The 18455-nt window shown below is 36.1% G+C and overlaps 1 protein-coding gene across 2 annotated transcripts in view; it reads right to left on the bottom strand.

Moving 5' to 3' along the window:
- Nucleotides 1-18455, bottom strand: part of LOC142341363 (uncharacterized) — a 513659-nt gene that overhangs the window by 129548 nt on the left and 365656 nt on the right. The window lies entirely within an intron of this gene.

Below are 18455 nucleotides of genomic sequence, written 5' to 3'. Positions count from 1 at the left end.
AAATGACTTTAAAAAGTCAGGCTACTTAGGGTATGAAGCCTCAAATTGCTTTATTTAAGATCTGGTACACCGATAAGGCTACCACTTGTTGTTTTCGGCTCAAAAACTGCTTATAAACTGATTATATATACTTGATTTTGTCCTGCATTTTCACGACCCATGCGTTAACATTACAGTTGTAAGCGTGCGTGGAAACTAGTTACACTAAGCCAACTTAGTTCAAATTTGCTTAAAATTGTCACTTTCATACCGATAGAGTATTTATTTACCAAAATAAACGAAAGCCTAAATGGTGAATAATTTCAGAAAATTCTTCTCGATACTAATTGTGGATCAAGAGGAAATTTAGCGGTTTTGCAATTACGTATAGAACTGTTCACAAGAACAATTCAATCTCTGAATTTGGTCTCATTTTTTGATATTTGCCTCTTCGGACATTGGCCACGTAATTTCTGAGCACTTAATTTAAGAACTGGCTCCTGCGTTCTGTGGAACTTGAGTTTTTACAACTTTGTTAAAAAGTAATTAGACCCTAAAATATTTTATTGTTTCCCCTAACTAATGGTGGCTGTTTTAATTTTTCATTTGCACAATTAAAGTAACCCAATTTTTTGCATATAGAAATTTTAAAATAAGGTTTAATTAAGGCACAAAATTTGAGATGTTACTAAAACTGTACTCTTGGCAATTTGCAGGGGTAGTGATAATAAAGGGGAAATTGTAGTCTTTTCAGCCACAATTATAATATAGGTCATCCTATTTTTGAATCGCTGTTCTTGCAAATCTTCAAAACTTCTCAAAACCTTGTTATCGGAATATTCGCATTTTTAGGGTGGTATTTAATTTGATTAGTTGTTACTGCAATGTGGTGCCCCCTCGTTGAAAAATTTCCTTTAGGACTCTTTTTTGAGTTTTTGTGTCAAATGAATAGTACCGTTTCTATTTTTTGCTCCAAAAGGACAACCACGAGATTGACAAATAATAGCTAGATCGCTAACAAGTGGAATTTCATTCGGAGCCACACGTTTGATACTGTGTGAGTAACACCTAATTTTCTGATTTGAAAATGGTGACAGTATGGCAGCTGATTGAACTCACGCAACCTGGAAATCAGCCCTTCTCTGAAGTTTGTTTCGCTTAAAGCCATATCCATTAGCTTCAGTCGCAATGGCTTCTTTCTAGCCTTTAACCTTTACAATGCGTCTTTTAATTTATCAGTGCTATTTCATTTTCAATTATTCAATTTCACGCTACTAGTCAATTTCACGCAGCATCCGGATGTTGGCAACAACAATTCTTAAACTTTACGCAAATATACCTTAAAAAACAAGTTTTATTAAAACATAAAAACTTAACCACAAAAAGGCTTGCGGGAGACAGTGTAAAAATTTTTCTTTTGTTCTGAGACAAAAAGACTCACTTACTACATTTGACTATCAATTTTTCTCATCTCAAAATGAAGCATTTTTCGGTATCAACCTTGAGTACATTATTATTTTTGAAAAAGGAGAAATTATAACATGCCAAGGTTAATATAAGGTTTAATTTAGGCACAACACTTGAGATGCTGCAAAAACTGAATACTTAGTAACTTTTAAGGGTATTGTGATAATAAAGGGGGAAATTTGGGGTATTTTAAACCACGATAATAATCTCATACTTAAATCTAAAAAAATTAGGTTATCCCATCTTCGCATTGCTGTTCTTGGAAATCTTTAAAAACTCAAAACTTTAAAAAAATATTCCATTGCATTATTAGGGTGATATTTATTTTGGGTAGTTGTTACTGCAATCGAGTGCCCCCTCGTTCAAAATTCCGTTAAAAATGGTCTTTTTTGCGTTTTTGTTTCGAATGATTACTGCTGCCCCTACTTTTTGCTACAAAAAGGACAACCACGAGATTGACAAATAATGGCTAGACCGTTAACAAGTAGAAGTGCACTCGGAGGCACACTTTAGACACTTTTCGAGTAATATGTACTTTTCTGATTTGGAAATAGTGACTGTATGGCAAGTGGTTAATCACGCCACCTAGAAATCAGCCGTTTTCTGAATTTTGTTTCGTTTAAAGTCATAACCATTAATTTCAGTCGCAATTGCTGCCACATAAGAAATATTCGTTCGTTCATAGTTCCTTAATTTTCACAATGCGTCTTATATTTTACCAGTGCTACTTTATTTTCAATTATTCAATTTCAGTTGCATCCGCACGTTGTCAGAAACATTTCTTAAAAATTTCTCAAATATACCTTGAAGAAGATATGTGATGACAACTTATCCAGAAAACGACCCGCATGTAGAAATCTTTTCTTTCTTCTGAGACAAAAAACTCATTTCACTATAATTGACTATCAATTTTTTTCAGCTCAAATTGAAGCATTTTTCAGTATCAACTTTAAGCACGACATTATTATTTTTTAAAAAGAAATTAGAACGCGCAAAAGTTCAAAAAATTTTTAATTGAAAACTTATTATATCAATAAATTCACGCTTAATGGTTTTGGTGTATGATGATTTCATGTTTTGGATCAATTGAAGAAAATAAGTTGAAAAGCCAACAGAAAGCCGGAGCAGTGTTGAAAAACATAACTGTTCTCATTAGCTGGAGAAATCCTCATTACCTGGAAGAAAGGATTTTGTGAAGTATTTTGACGTATGGAAACTAACTTTTCCTTATTTGAAAGGAAAACATTGAAAGGACTGCTTCAGGGCACCCTAACTCTCGTGATATTGAATATGAGAACAAAGGGAGTGCCAACCAAATAAGACCAACTTAACAGTAAAATCATCAAATGAATTTTAGTTTCTAAAGTCAGACATTTGAACAATTTTTTTTCGTTCTTTCGTCAAGTTGTCATTTTTCCCTTTTTATATTTTAGAATGACCCTAAAAAAATTTATTGTCCTATATGACACCTGAAAAGAACTCATGGTGTCTTTTAAGAGCTTAAATTGGAAAGTCAGTTGAAACATCAAAAACTTTTTCAGATTTTTTGTTTGTCTGGACTCAAGTACCTATAAATAACCAACTCTAAGAATTTTCAATTAAACAATTTTCAAATGAACTGTGATATGTGGATGTAGATTTAACGTGACTGTTGAAAGAAAGTGATCGACAATTTTTTTATTAATTTCGTTTGATCTTTCCTTTAAAATTTTACTAGCATTGAAATATATACACAAAAACTTTATATAATTTAGAAGCTTAAAAAAGTCCCTCGGCGGAAGAGAACATTCCTTCGAAAAATTTAAGAATTGTTGTTTTTTTTCTGTTTTACTTTGTCATTGGAATACTCATTTTATAACATAAACTTTTCACTTTTTGTTTTGAAACAAACTTGCGAAGTTCAATATATTTCTTGAAACATAAAATATTGATAAGTTTATCATAACTAATATCATAATTTCTGTTTCCTGTTTTTATTCAATTTTCAGCATCCGGATGTTGGCAACAACAATTCTTAAGCTTTACGCAAATATACCTTAAAAAACAAGTTTTATTAAAACATGAAAACTTAACCACAAAACGGCTTGCGGGAGACAGTGTAAAAATTTTTCTTTTGTTCTGAGACAAAAAGACTCACCTACTACATTTGACTATCAATTTTTCTCATCTCAAATTGAAGCATTTTTCGGTATCAACCTTGAGTACAATATTATTTTTGAAAAGGAAGAAATTATAACATGCAAAGGTTAATATAAGGTTTAATTTAAGCACAACACTTGAGATGCTGCAAAAACTGAATACTTAGTAATTTTTAAGGGTGTTGTGATAAAAAAGGGGGAAATTTGGGGTATTTTAAACCACGATAAAAATCTCATACATAAATATAAAGAAATTAGCTCATCCCGTCTTCGCATTGCTGTTCTTGGAAATCTTTAAAAACTCAAAACTTTAAAAAAATATTCCATTGCATTATTAGGGTGATATTTATTTTGGGTAGTTGTTACTGCAATCGAGTGCCCCCTCGTTCAAAATTCCGTTAAAAATTGTCTTTTTTGCGTTTTTGTTTCAATTATTACTGCTGCCCCTACTTTTTGCTACAAAAAGGACAACCACGAGATTGACAAATAATGGCTAGACCGTTAACATGTAGAAGTGCACTCGGAGGCACACTTTAGACACTTTAGACATCTTTCCTTTCTTCTGAGACAAAAAACTCATTTGAACATATATGACTTTCAATTTTTTGAGCTCAAATTGAAGCTTTTTTAGTATCAATTTTAAGCACGACGTTATTATTTTTTAAAAGGAAATTAGAACGCGCAAAAGTTCAAAAAATTTTTAATTGAAAACTTATTATATCAATAAATTCACGCTTAATGGTTTTGGTGAATGATGATTTCATGTTTTGGATCAATTGAAGAAAATAAGTTGAAAAGCCAACAGAAAGCCGGAGCAGTGTTGAAAAACATAACTGTTCTCATTAGCTGGAGAAATCCTCATTACCTGGAAGAAAGGATTTTGTGAAGTATTTTGACGTATGGAGACTAACTTTTCCTTATTTGAAAAGAAAACATCGGAAGGACTGCTTTAGGGCAACGTAACTCCCGTGACTTTGAATATGAGAACAAATGGAGTGCTAATCAATATAAGACCAACTTAACAGTAAAATCATCAAAGTGAAATTTAGTTTCTAAAGTCAGACATTTGAACAATTTTTTTTCGTTCTTTCGTCAAGTTGTCATTTTTCCCTTTTTATATTTTAGAATGACCCAAAGAAACCTTTCGCTAAATTATTGTCCTATTCGACCCCTGAAAGGAACTCATGGTGTCTTTTAAGAGTTGAAATTGGAAAGTCAGTTGAAACATCAAAATCCTTTTCAGATTTTTTGTTTGTCTGGACTCAAGTACCTATAAATAACCAACTCTAAGAATTTTCAATTAAAACAATTTTCAAATGAACTGTGATATGTGGATGTAGATTTAACGTGACTGTTGAAAGAAAGTGATCGATAATTTTTTATTACTTTCGTTTGATCTTTCCTTTAAAATTTTACTAGCATTGAAATATATACACAAAAAGATTTATATAATTTAGAAGCTTAAAAATGTTCCTCGGTGGAAGAGAACCTTCCTTTGAAAAATTTAAAGAACTGTTGTTTTTTTTCTGTTTTACTTTGTCATTGGAATACTCATTTTATGAGATAAACTTTTCACTTTTTAATTTGAAACAAACTTGCGAAGTTCAATATATTTCATTAAACATAAAATAATGATCAGGTTATCATAACTAATTTGTTTATCACGCCCCTTCCGAATCTTATCTTTTTTCCGCTTCCTGTTTTCATTCACCTTTTAAAACATTTCTCCTATTTTAACCTGCAGTAAAAGTTGTAGTTTTTTCATAAAAATCAAAAATAGACTAAGGGCAAAATAATGAGGTTTCTCCTTTTTCGCTATGATACGTACGTAAACAAAATGAAAGGTTATTTTGAAAAAAATTTATTGTTAGAAAACCAATGAATAAATAACATGTAAAACAAGGATATTTATTTTTGGTCATTGCTGTGTTCTCCATTGGAAAATTATTTTATCCAGGTTACCTCTCTCACAGGTAACTAAATAAGCCAAAAGCACAAAAAAAACAGATTTCATAAATACACCAATACCTTCGTTTTTTCCTACTATATTCTTCTGATTTTCTTTTATCAACGAGCGCATATCTATTGCCACCTAAAAAATTTTTACAATTCCAATTAAAATTGGTGCACGCAATCAGCTCGAAAATCGGAGACAGTTGCAAATGAAATCATAACAAGATAAAAATGGAGAGCATCAAGAATAAATTCTTCTTTTTGAAAAACTCATTTTTTCAGTTATTTTTTATGTTACTTATGTATATACAAGAAAATTTTTCTGCTATCTATAACAAGTTCTGCATAGAACAATTCTGATTATATGAAAATATATAACATTTTTTGTAACGATTAAAACTTCAATCAAAATAATCGTTGTTGTCGATGCAAAAACAAACCTATAGTCATAATATCTGTTTACACAGCAAGATTGTGGTACTTATGAAGGTGAGAAACATCAGGAGAAGTGATGCAAATTTTTGTCGGAAGGAAGTCTAATTTTTTTTTGGGAGGTGCAGCCGCATCAAAATCTGCCGCGTCTTTGGAACTCATCACATATGATAACGAAATGTTACTTATAGTTTCTAGCTTCTCCTCAGCTGTAAAACAGGCAGACAAAATTTTACAAATTATTCGTAAGAGCCGTATAGTTTGCCCTAAAGCTTGGGGTAAAACATCTTTAGTTCACATTCATTAGCCACAATCCATCCGCAAATTCTGCTTTAATACAAAAGTTTGCTTTAAAGCTTTAAACAAAAGCTACTGAACATGACATATCCAGAAAATAAGATGGTCTTATGCTTAGTTATAGATCAAACACCAGGTGAAATAAACCTTGACAAAAATTGGAAAACAGTTTTTCAAAAAACTAGATAAACCTTAAATTCCAACTAAATAAACAAAAACTTAAATTCTTTATCGCAGCAAGTAATTCAACAGTTTAAAAAATTTATTTCTAACAAATTAGGTTACCTACTTGACAAAAAAGTCAGCAAGTAGGTTGCTTACCTATCTGTAAGTGGAAACGCATGTTTTTGAAGAAATAAATTATTGGAAGAGCACAGATCATTTGCTTGCCTACAAAAACCTCTTCATTTAAATTACGTTCTTTATTAAAAATACTAAATATTAAAACTTTTCACTTTTTAATTTGAAAAAAACTTGCGATGTTCAATATATTTCTTTAAACATAAAATATGGATAAGGTTATCATAACTAATTTGTTTAACACGCCCCCTTCCGAATCTTATCTTTTTCCGTTTCCTGTTTTCATTCAACTTTTAAAACATTTCTCCTATTTTAACCTGCAAAAAATGTTGTAATTGTTTCATGAAATTCAAAAATAGACTAAGAGCTACATAATGAGGTTTCTCCTTTTTCGATATGATACGTACGTAAACAAAATGAAAAGTTATTTTGAAAAAAATTTATTGTTAGAAAACCAATGAATAAATAACATGTAAAACAAGGATATTTATTTTTGGTCATCGCTGTGTTCTCCATTGGAAAATTATTTTATCCAGGTTACCTCTCTCACAAGAAACTAAATAAGCCAAAAGCACAAAAAAACAGACCAGATTTCATAAATACACCAATACCTTCGTTTTGTCCTACTATATTCTTCTGATTTTCTTTTATCAACGAGCGCATATCTAGTGCCACCTAAAAATTTTTTACAATTCCATTTAATATTGGTGCACGCAATCAGCTCTAAAATCGGAGACAGTTGCAAATGAAATCATAACGAGATAAAAATGGAGAGCATCAAGAATAAATTCTTCTTTTTGAAAAACTCATTTTTTGAGTTATTTTTTATGTTACTTATGTTTATACAGGACAATTTTTTCGCTAACGATAAAAAATCCTGCATAGAACACTTCTGTTTATATGAAAATATATAACATTTCTTGTAACGATTAAAACTTCAATCAAAATAATCGTTGTTGTCGATGCAAAAACAAACCTATAGTCATAATATCTGTTTACACAGCAAGATTGTGGTACTTATGAAGGTGAGAAACATCAGGAGAAGTGATGCAAATTTTTGTCGGAAGGAAGTCTAATTTTTTTTTGGGAGGTGCAGCCGCATCAAAATCTGCCGCGTCTTTGGAACTCATCACATATGATAACGAAATGTTACTTATAGTTTCTAGCTTCTCCTCAGCTGTAAAACAGGCAGACAAAATTTTACAAATTATTCGTAAGAGCCGTATAGTTTGCCCTAAAGCTTGGGGTAAAACATCTTTAGTTCACATTCATTAGCCACAATCCATCCGCAAATTCTGCTTTAATACAAAAGTTTGCTTTAAAGCTTTAAACAAAAGCTACTGAACATGACATATCCAGAAAATAAGATGGTCTTATGCTTAGTTATAGATCAAACACCAGGTGAAATAAACCTTGACAAAAATTGGAAAACAGTTTTTCAAAAAACTAGATAAACCTTAAATTCCAACTAAATAAACAAAAACTTAAATTCTTTATCACAGCAAGTAATTCAACAGTTTAAAAAATTTATTTCTAACAAATTAGGTTACCTACTTGACAAAAAAGTCAGCAAGTAGGTTGCTTACCTATCTGTAAGTGGAAACGCATGTTTTTGAAGAAATAAATTATTGGAAGAGCACAGATCATTTGCTTGCCTACAAAAACCTCTTCATTTAAATTACGTTCTTTATTAAAAATACTAAATATTAAAACTTTTCACTTTTTAATTTGAAAAAAACTTGCGATGTTCAATATATTTCTTTAAACATAAAATATGGATAAGGTTATCATAACTAATTTGTTTAACACGCCCCCTTCCGAATCTTATCTTTTTCCGTTTCCTGTTTTCATTCAACTTTTAAAACATTTCTCCTATTTTAACCTGCAAAAAATGTTGTAATTGTTTCATGAAATTCAAAAATAGACTAAGGGCTACATAATGAGGTTTCTCCTTTTTCGATATGATACGTACGTAAACAAAATGAAAAGTTATTTTGAAAAAAATTTATTGTTAGAAAACCAATGAATAAATAACATGTAAAACAAGGATATTTATTTTTGGTCATCGCTGTGTTCTCCATTGGAAAATTATTTTATCCAGGTTACCTCTCTCACAGGAAACTAAATAAGCCAAAAGCACAAAAAAACAGACCAGATTTCATAAATACACCAATACCTTCGTTTTGTCCTACTATATTCTTCTGATTTTCTTTTATCAACGAGCGCATATCTAGTGCCACCTAAAAATTTTTTACAATTCCATTTAATATTGGTGCACGCAATCAGCTCTAAAATCGGAGACAGTTGCAAATGAAATCATAACGAGATAAAAATGGAGAGCATCAAGAATATATTCTTCTTTTTGAAAAACTCATTTTTTGAGTTATTTTTATGTTACTTATGTATATACAAGACAATTTTTTCGCTAACGATAAAAAATCCTGCATAGAACACTTCTGTTTATATGAATATTATTAACATTGTTTGTAACGATTAAAACTTCAATCAAAATAATCGTTGTTGTCAATGCAAAAACAAACCTATAGTCGTATTATCTGTTTACACAACAAGATTGTGGTACTTATGAAGATGAAAAACATCAGGAAAAGTGATGCAAATTTTTGTCGGAATGAAGTCTAATTTTTTCTGGGATGTGCAGCCTCATCAAAATCTGCCGCGTCTTTGGGACTCATCACATATGATAACGAAATGTTACTTATAGTTTCTAGCTTCTCCTCAGCTGTTAAACAGGCAGACAAAATTTTACAAATTATTCGTAAGAGCCGTATAGTTTGCCCTAAAGCTTGGGGTAAAACATCTTTAGTTCACATTCATTAGCCACAATCCATCCGCAAATTCTGCTTTAATACAAAATTTTGCTTTAATGCTTTAAACAAAAGCTACTGAACATGACAGATCCAGAAAATAAGATGGTCTTATGTTTAGTTATAGATCAAACACCAGGTGAAATAAACCTGGAAAAAAATTGGAAAACAGTTTTTCAAAAAACTAGATAAACCTTAAATTCCAACTAAATAAACAAAAACTTAAATTCTTTATCACAGCAAGTAATTCAACAGTTTAAAAAATTTATTTCTAACAAATTAGGTTACCTACTTGACAAAAAATCAGCAAGTAGGTTGCTTTCCTATCTGTAAGTGGAAACGCATGTTTTTGAAGAAATAAATTACTGCAACAGCACTAATCATTTGCTTGCCTACAAAAACCTCTTCATTTAAATTCCGTTCTTTATTAAAAATATTAAATATACCATACATTTCGCTCAAACTATTATTTTTTCAAGATCGAGTTTCTTTTTTCAAGATCGATTTTTTCAATACCATACATTTCGTTTAAACCATTATTTCTTGATCGAATTTCTTTCTTGCTAAGTGAAAATTAACTTCACCCCGGAAATGTATCTCTTCAGTACACAACTTTAGAATTCTGCTGGTTTATTAAATATGATTTTAAAAGAAAATTGATTGCTTAGCTGGGCAATAAATTGTCTGGAGAATGCTCAGGATGTCAAAATTCAATAATTTTAGCCTTAATTATCATCGTTGGAATTTTAACTTATAATTTCTGATCATAGACGAAATGTAAGTCTTTACAAATTTTACTTGATGCTCATTAAAGCAGTATACGGATTCCCAGGTTTTCTTAATGTTTTTTAAAAACGGATATTTAACGAAGTGTTTTCTGGAGGAAATGATAAAACCGCAATTGCAGAAACTGACTTCTTCAACAGCAAGGATGCCAAGTTTCAAGAGATAATTAAACAACCTACTTGATTACTTTCAACATCAAGTCGATGGCTTAGTTCGTTCGAACAGAATATTTTTACCAGTCCAGAAACTGGCTGTGCTAAGCAATTTTAGTTCAGTATTCTTTGAACGGTTGATTTCGCGGTCTCTTCAGCAGATGGCAGATAGAAACAACTCACGTTTCGTCTACCAATTTATTCTTGCATTTCATTAGAAAGCGCGCAGTTTTTTTTGCATTTCTGTGCACCAAAATTTAAATTTTTACAAATCCTAGAAGGATAAAATGCGGTGTCAAACTGAATCTTTGAAGCGCAATTCAATCAAGATGACAATGAAGTTGTTCCCACAACACGTCAACCTCTTGAAAGACTAGCTGACAAATAGACAGACAATGAAAAATTGAAGTTGAAAAAACTGCACTACGAAAGGCCGTTAAAATCTGTTACGAAGTAAATAAAACAACGAATTTTAGCCAATCAGATTCGAGTATTTCTAAACTTTAAAATAAGAAAATAAGAATTAAATACGTTCTAATATACGTAGAATGTTCCGAAAAAGTTCAATTAACCTAATTTTAAGTAAATATAACCATGATATGTATCGATTAAGCTGGTTTTCGGCTCAATATTTTTAGGTTTTCTAGACAATTGCCGATTGAATACGAACTGATTTGACGTCAATAACATCAGACAAAAAACCAGTAAAAGAGCATCGAAAAAACCTTGCCGTCTAAGCTTTCACTTGTTGCTTTGTACGTCTTAATGCTCACACGTTAATGCTAATACGTTACTTGATATGACTTACTGTAAAACGTTGCTTTATACACGGAAATGAATTGAAATCCGAAAGAGTTGTTTCAAAACACCTTTTATATGGTACCGCGACCTGCTACTGGTTGGGACACATTCTCTGTGAAGTCTACTAGCCCTGCAGGGGTTGCACTAACTGGACAAACATCAGTGCCCTTTGAAATAAGCAGTCTGTCTAATGGGACTGAGTATGCGTTCACAGTTGCAGTTCAGAAGACAAGTGGATGTGACGTTGGAACAACTTCCGATTCGACTTACAACACACACGGATGCACACTTCCATCTGCACCCGCGTTTACCGACAGTTCTATTGAGTACAGTGCTAACAAGTCGTCTATAACTATCAACGTCGGTGGATCCGGAACAATTTCACCATTAATCTCTGGAAGCAGTCTGGATTCTTACATCTTCAACAGTACTATACCGGCAGTTGCGATCGCAGTTGCCACGCCTTCTGGTGCGGTTGACAAGAATGCGTCCATGGTCATCAGTGGTCTGCTACCTGGGCGAAAATGCGAGGTTGAATTCCTGAGTCAGTACACTTCCTCTAACTGTGGAGGAGAAATTATTGGAATCGCTACTGGAAGTGTAACCGATCTATTCACTGTTGTTTGGTGCAGTGGTTGCAAAACGACTTCAGAGCTCGGAAGCAACAACAGGTTCCGAAGGCTACAATACAAGCAAGTGAAGTCGATCTCAGACTCCAAAAAACTGTAAGAAAAAATTTTCGAAAGTCCATTTTTATTGCAGTAATTTGATAAATATGTTAGACGGCAAGAAACCCAACCCCTGATTTTACATATAATTTCAAGGGGTAGTAAAATTAAACTGTTTTTTGTAGAAAATTGGTAGGCCCCCCACATAATTTTTGAGACTAAAAAACATCAATTTTGAAAATTTTTGGTAGATTTACCAAAAAGTCGAGAAAATTGATACAGTTGGTTCGTATATAAAAATAACTTCTGATATAGAGGAAATTGATAGAAAATAATGCTAAATTGTTCAATTTTGAAAATTTTTGGTCAATTTTGAGGCAATTCTAAAAAACTTTCGAAAATCAATACCGAATATTGATAAACCGTATTTTTGAGTTTAAAACCGTCCAGTTTACTGGATTACCGTTCCGTAAACAAGAATTTGCGAAAAAATTGACCAAAAAAAAATAGAAAAAATTGGACAGATGCATAAAATTTTGACAAATTTGTCAAAAAAATCAATTTTCCAGCAAGAAGGTTCGTAAATTGAGTGAAACACAAAAGGTTGTGAAAAATTTAACAACCTCTGGCCTGCAAAAAAAAATATATCGAATTCCCATAGTTTTTCCCGTTGATCGTTCATGAACCGTTTGCCCGCGTCCTTTCCGTACTTTCGCTCTTTAGTTTTCCGTGTTGCGATTTTTTTTCTCAGTAACGTCGCTCTCCCAAAACTTCGCTTTTCGTTTTCTTCCGCTACTTTTCCGGATTTAAGTATAGTATGTCATATGTGATGAAGTATGTTGTTGTTTTTCTTGTAGTATGTTGTGTATGCTAGTATGCTGGTTTGTTGTTTAGGTCTTGGAGTTTTCTAGGGTGTGACTTAAGTTTATTCTCGAGTTACGGCTGGATTGTCCTTTGGCTTTTCAACTTTACTAATCCACTAGCCTTGCTGTTGTAGTATATTGATTTTGCTGCTGTATGTTTTTGTGTACCTGTATGATCGCTAGTTGGTTTGGTCTTGTTGCCTTCTAGGGTGTGACTTAAGTTAATTCTCGAGTTACGGCTGGATTGTTTCTTGACTTTCACAACTGTCATATTTTACAAATACACTTCTGTAGTTTATTTAATTTTGCTGTAGTTTGTTTAATACCGTTAGTATGCTGATTGTTTGTTGGGGTTTGGGTTTTGCTAGGATGTGACTTAAGTTTATTCTGGAGTTACGGCTAGTAAATTTCTCGACCTTTGCATGCTTTTAGTGTACTACTGCATTGCTGTAAATTAGTTTCTCGTTAAATTTGTCGTTATAGCCCCATAATGAACTATATTAGATTGTCTTGCAGTAGCTTCTCTCCTTCTTCTTAGGGTGTGACTTAAGTTTGTTCTGGAGTTACGGCTAGGTTGTTTGGTTGAGTTTTCGCTGTGGTCTGCTAACATAGTTCTTTCCAACCTCGTTTCCCGCCCGCTCTTTCTCACCGTCCCGTTTCGTTGCGTTGCGCGTTTTTCACCCGCTTTCCCGCAAGTCCCGTTTCCGTTCCGTCGCGCACTGCTCGCTCGACTTCTCGTCTGTCCAGTTTCCGTCACGTCGCGCGTTGCTCGCTCGACTTCCCGTCCGTAACGTCTCCGTTTCGTCGCGCGTTGCTCGCTCGACTTCCCGTGTGTCTTTTGTGTCCCACTGCGTTGAGCGCATAGCGTTCAGCGCTCTACTTCTGTTTTTGTCGGGCACTGTGTGCTCGACGACCTTTTCTACTCTTTGGGCGGTTTGTTTTACAGACTGTCTACAGTGTGCTGTGTTTGGTGTCTTTTGCGTTGGGTTTGTTTTGCGTGGGTTTGGTTTGTTTGGAGTGTGCATATAAAAAGTAACCGTGTGCAGTAGTAGTTTTGCTGGTCTTTGGAAATACTAACATCGTGATGTCTAATAGTCTTGATCAAAAAGTCAAAAAGTTGTACGCTGCCAGGTCAAAGCGTGAGGCTGAATTGCATGCTATACATGAAGATATTCTTCATTGTATAAATAGTCAAAGTAGGCGAGTGAAAGTTGAACGCCTAGTAACAAAGTGCAACGAAGCATTTATGACTGTTGTAGACAAAAATGAGGACCTGATTGCATTTGCTGGAAAAACGGAGGATCCAAGTGCACTTGTTCCTTCATTAGAGTCTTACTTGGAGGCAATGACAACTAAGAATGACAAGATACTCACTTCAGCACGAAACTACATCAACTCTGCTGATGATAAAGTGAGTGATTTCCAGGAACCAAGGGCTCCCATTCTTTCTAGACTCCCCTCAATTATGACCTCGTCAAGAACATCTAGTCAGCGTAAACATGATTACGTAATTGCTAAAATGAAGCGTGAAGAAATTGAAAAACAGAATGAGGCAGCCATTCGCCTTGCTAAACAGAAAAAGCAGATGGAATTAGACGAACTGGAGGAAAACAACAGGAAACGTTTGGCAGAGGCAACTCTGCAAGAATTTGAATTGCTGGACGCCGTTTCTAAAGGTAGCCAATCCGAAACAACTGCAAGTGCTAGGAGTTCGATGAGAAGTGAAAAGGCTGTCCAGGATTGGATCAACACCTCACTTGCTTTAGGTTTTAATAACAACGAGACAACTGGTGAACCAGAGGTTACGAAAGACCCTCCAGAATGCCCTAGCCACAATAACGAAGAAGCAGTGGAAGATCACAACACTGACATTTCAAGACATTCGATTCCAAAAAATTGTCGAGGCAATTACTTTTTAAGCTTCGAGACCTTGCAGCAACTCGACCCCTATTACACTCCACCTGAAAATTTTTTGGCTGCTGCCAACACACAGGCGTTGTACCAGGCGCATTTAAGAGCGCAAATAGATCAAACAGGCCAGCAAGGCATGGCGCTTCCAAGCCTCACTAACCAAGGAACCGCGGATAGTCAGCCGCCTTCTGTACACGCCCCAGGGGCTTCTTCGCCACCCATTCAACAGCCCATTCCACCACAGACGTTCGCGCCGCAAGAAAATCAGAATAATGCAACCGAGTTATTTCCAAACGCACAACTTCAAATTTCAGAACCCAGGGGACCTGAAACATCAAGTCTGCCCAAGAATAATTCGGCGCAGCATATAGGCTCCCGACAACAAATCAATTTTGTCCCCCGAGCACCAAACGCCACTATTCCTCCTTTTCCGACAACAAATCATCCAGCGCCCGCAATAAACGTTCCCTTGCACCCAAGCGCCCCACCAAGTCCAAACACTCAACAGCACAACTCCGAACCCGCTCAGCCTAATGACCTTCCCATCCCGAACCCAGTCTTTGTACCTAACCTCACGGCTCCCATCCAACACGCCCCTTTGATTAATCAGCCTCTCGTCAACAACACTTTTAAGAATAATAAAAACCGAGTTCACAAAGTTGTACGTTCCGTTGCCCCTCCTATCCCAAATATGCCGAATATCCCTCTTGGCCAAAACTTTGTGCCAAATATGAGTCAATGGCGGTTTCCACAGCACAGACCGTCAATAGTCAACCAAGATGCAACCACCGTTAATAGTCTGCCTCCAAATGTACACACCCATATCGCACCCTCAAGCATTAATATTCCACAACGTATATATTCGAATTCACCACTTTTGATTGATATGCAATCACCATCCGGCACACATCAAGAAAACCCGATTGCAACTACAAGTAATATTGTACCTGGTCTGGCCACTCCGGTCTTTCAGCCAACATACCCTTATGTTGGGCCCACCCCGTTGAGTTGGAGTGGTCCGCAGGTGTCTGCACCTGCCCCTCCGATACCGGACAATGCGTCATTGATTAGGGAATTAGCTGATGCAACAACCAGCAAGAAAAATGACCCCTTGCCAGAATGGAAACTTGCTCAGTATAATGGCGATCCATTACAATGGCACGAGTGGTATGGTCAATTCAAAAGCGCGATTGACTCGCAATCGCTAACTGATGACGTTAAATTGACATACCTCAAAACCCTCGTCACCGGTAAAGCAAAGATTGCAATCGCCGAGTTTGCTTACTGTGGTTTAATGTACAAGGATGCACTAAGGACTTTGGAACGTAAATTTGGCCAGCCACAGGCAGTCGTAAGTGCACACTTGGATAAACTAAGCAATTTTCCACCTCTTAAAATGCACAATAGTGATAACATTATTAACTATTCTGCAGCCATATCCAGCCTCGTTGGGGTTTTCAAGTCACTATCATATGATGCTGATTTGAAGAGCGCTTCCCTACTTAACCAAGCGGTACAGAAGTTACCACCAAACATGAAAGAGTCATGGTCACTCTTTACGGTTAAGAAGCACTGGGTTAAGCCTACCCTCCTTGATTTTAACGATTGGCTTAAAGAAAAGGCTGAGGCCCATGATCTTATGAAACAAAGCGCAACCAAGGCCAAACCTGAAGAGAACATCACTTCAGTAACAAAGACCAAAACAGCCTCAAAAGTGTTTGCATCGAATTCGCAACAAGGGGAAACAAAGAAGCAAATGCCATCTTCTTTCACAAACAATTACTCTCGGTGCATTGTATGCAAAGGTAACCACCGGCTATGGGAGTGTCGAGTTTTCAAAGAAAAGACCCCAACCCAGAGAGCTAAGTTGGTGGCCGATAATAAACTTTGCTTTTCGTGCTTACGTGATAAGCACACATTCCGCCAGTGTCCTCAACCAAGAAAGTGCCGAGCAGAAGGGTGTAATAGTTCGCATAACTCACTATTGCATGGAGCAGATAGGGTTTTCCCAACAAAACAGTCGACAAATTCCAATACCATTCAACCTTCTGGCAACACAGGTCAAAGTAAAGCAACTTCTAGTCAACTCCAGCCTAATAAGACCACAACAATGTCATCTGTTACTGATGTTAAGGGGCTCCTTCAGGTGACTGAATTGCAGTTGGTCAATTCGTCCGGTTTAGATACCAAGGCTTTAGTTTTGTGTGATACCGCCTGCAGTAACTCTTGGGTGGCCGGTAGTCTCGCAGATAGACTCGGTTTGCACGGTAAAGCACTAAAGCTAACTGTCAAGGGTATTAATACCGAAGAAGTAGTTGATACTAGGGTTGTTGAAGTTACTGTGAAACCAAGAGAACAACAAGATTTCGAACAATTCACCGTCAACCCTTTCGTTAAAGAGAGTCTGAACGTCGGCTCAGATATAATTAATGTACAGGCCCTGCAAGAGATTTACCCACACTTAGCAGTCCTTGATCCCGTAACATATTCCTATAAAGACATTGAGATGATACTCGGACAAGATGTCTATCATGCCATCCGCCCGTTAGAATACTTCTCTGCCGATGAGAAGCGTTCACCCGTTGCCGTACGCTTGCCCATAGGTTGGGTCTTAAGCGGTCCGTTACCATCAAGTTCGTCTTTTACCTCAACGTGCTTTAAAGTGAATATCGAACAAGACAATGAGTTAGCAAGTCAAGTAAAGTCATGGTACGACATTGAATCATTCGGGGCAAACAAGCAGGTCGACTCAAGATCTGCAGCAGACGCAAGGGCTCACGAAATCCTTGAGAGTACCACCATACACAATGGCCTGAGATACGATGTCGGAATGCTGTGGGCAGCAGATAACACCAAGCTCCCAAATAATTACTTCTCATTCCTTGTGCAACTAAAATCTCTCGAAAAACGATTGGCTAAGGATGAAGACCTTAGAGAGAAGTATACTAGTACCATCAAGGAAGACCTAAACAAGGGGTATGTAATTGAGGTTCCGGACGCTCACAAGGTTGAGAAGCGGTCCGATAAAGAGTGGTACCTACCCCACCATCCGGTTTTAAACCCGAACAAACCGGGTAAGGTGCGTAGGGTGCTCAATGGAGCAGCAAAATTTCATGGCGCCTCACTGAATAAATCTTTGCTCACTGGCCCTGATCTGCTCCAAAACCTTATTTATGTACTTCTTCGCTTCCGACAACATCCATATGCCGTCTCTGCCGACATCGAGGGAATGTTTCTACAGGTTGGTGTATTACCATCAGATCAACCATCACTTCGCTTTCTGTGGCGGGAGGACCCCACAACTAACGTTGTAGTGTATCAATATACGCGCCATATATTCGGGGCTAAAGAATCGCCCACATGCGCCAACTATGCATTACAACGCACTGCGAGAGACAATGCTAAGTTTTACCCCGAAGCTGCAAAAGCCGTCCTTGAAAACTTTTACATGGACGATTACCTTGACTCGGTGGAGTCTCCTGAGAAAGCCATCAATAGATCGAAGGAATTGGTACATCTTCTCCATCTCGGTGGGTTCAAGCTTACAAAGTTTGTAAGCAATGTGCCAGATCTAGCTGATCGAATTGATGGTTCTCCTCAATCTACTGAGCCCAAGGTTATTGTTTCATGTCAGGAGGATTCATCGCATGTGCTAGGGTTAAAGTGGGATCACACTAATGACACTTTAGTTGTGAGTCGGGGTACAAGCTGCGCTATCACCAAGTCCCTCACGCAACGCTTGGTCCTAAGTCTTGTCTCGAAAGTCTTTGACCCCATTGGTCTTGTCGCACCGTTTACCGTCGGTGCGCGAATGCTCTTAAAAGACATCTGGCGTGTCACAGGACAACAATGGGATGACGAGCTCCCACAGGACATGGTTCAA

Source organism: Convolutriloba macropyga, chromosome 1 (genome assembly GCF_964194025.1).
Source record: "Convolutriloba macropyga chromosome 1, txConMacr16.3, whole genome shotgun sequence".
NCBI classification, from domain to species: Eukaryota; Metazoa; Xenacoelomorpha; order Acoela; family Convolutidae; genus Convolutriloba; species Convolutriloba macropyga.
The sequence above is the reverse complement of the archived record's forward strand: the minus strand, read 5'-3'. Positions and strand labels throughout refer to the sequence as shown.